Consider the following 1,901-nt stretch of genomic DNA (forward strand, 5'->3'; position numbering starts at 1 on the left):
AATAATATCATTTTAACTTAAATCAATAATAATATTTAGTTATAAGAATATTTAACAATATTTTTTATTGTTTATAATTAAAATGTTTTTATATATTATTAGTTAATAATAAAAAATAAATATTATTATTAAATAAATAATAAATAATTTTTTTTATTTCAATAAATCATAATATTTGTTTACTAATATAAAAATGTTTTATTTAATACTTTATATTAGTTATAATATTATCAAATAGTGTATTTCTAAGGGTATAAACTTCATAGTTTCAGATTTTGGAAAATTGCTCAAATTCAAACGATTATATCTTTTTAGAGCCTCTAAAATGTAAAAGATCATTTCTACTTGTTTTGAGATTTCAAACCCGAATAATAGCTTTGTGATTTTTCAAACATTAGACTTTAAATTTATGAAATTCCATCTTAGTAATGGCATCTTCTTAGCAATAATGTCAAAATTTGAGAACACGCTCACTCCAGCGTGAATGAGTTAACTCTTGAAATTGACTTTAGTTTACCAAAAATTTGTAATCAACTCTTTACAATAGGTGGGTATGGCTCAAATTCAGCTGAAGAAAAAATTATCCATCACCTCTTAAGTGTTGGTGTTGGCTGCCACCAAATTGTGTGTGCATTGGGAACATCTCTTATATTTGTCACGGGAAGATGTTCCCAGTACAACTGGGATGTGCTGTGGGGAGTCAATGCGATCACCCAAATTGTTGTATTACTGCCTACTGCCCTGATTTGGTTTTGGTATATTTCAGAACAATTAGGTACCTGGTTTTGGTTCTTTTAGATCAATCTTTTGTCGTCTCAAATCAATAATTTCATCAATCAAAAGAAGATCTCTAGTGTGAAAATCGATGGATTCATCTGCTTGTCTCAACTTATTTTTGGTGGATGTCAGTTACATTTTTTTCCGAGGCAGATATCTTTTAATGATGTGTTTGGAAATGATGCAAATAAGTGTGAATGCAAATATGTAGAGTGTAAAACGGTTCATATAAATTGTATAATTGGGTTAATTTTGCACTAACAAATTTACCTTCTTACCAAATAGACTTTTAACTGTAATGGATGCAAACATGAATTTCAATAAAGCATATGTTTTTTTCTTTTATCAAAAGCCCACTTGAATGCAAATTTACTTCTTTTTTATTGATGAACTTTTACATCTATTATCAATGTAAATATGTATTGGCCTGTCATTTGTCAATGCATAAATGTAATATTGCTAAACACAGACAAAAGTGAACCAGAGTGCAAATTTATTCTGAACCGGAATTTACACTCCATTTGCCTCGTTTCCAAAGGCAGCCTAAGAAATTTGCATGTTGAATGCTATAAGGCTTATGAAAAAGGTTCTGTACCGCAAGCAAATTGCTCAAAATCAAGCTTTTTTTAGTCCAAACATGCACTCTAGGTCAGGGTTTAAAAACCTGCTATTTATCCAGGTCTCTCAAGCCCCAATGAACATGGCAAAATTGATCATAAAGTCCAAATTTGGAACCATCTCCTCTCGCCTGTAGGGAAGGAAACTCTTTTTTTAAAGTAAAGATTAGACTTCTGCCTACTTATTCCATGTCATGCTTTCTCATCCTTAAGAAATTATGTGATTTAATACCCATTTGAGAAGGTTTTAAAGATGCGGTTTCTATCATTCTGAGCAGGATCCCACATAGCATTCACCCCCCTAGCAGGATCCCACATGGGAACACTGTAAGCTGTGTTTGGTAAAAATCCGAAAAGCCAATATAGGCTTTCCAAATGCCCAAACCACTATTCAAATGTGAAGCTACCTGCAACACTAGTGCTCAACCTACTGTAGCTCAATTAACACAATGCAGAATGCACCACCCCAAACACATAAACCCACCCAAACGGGCTCTTAATCTTAAA

Source organism: Nelumbo nucifera, chromosome 5 (genome assembly GCF_055504915.1).
Source record: "Nelumbo nucifera cultivar China Antique chromosome 5, China Antique-T2T, whole genome shotgun sequence".
Taxonomy (NCBI): Eukaryota; Viridiplantae; Streptophyta; class Magnoliopsida; order Proteales; family Nelumbonaceae; genus Nelumbo; species Nelumbo nucifera.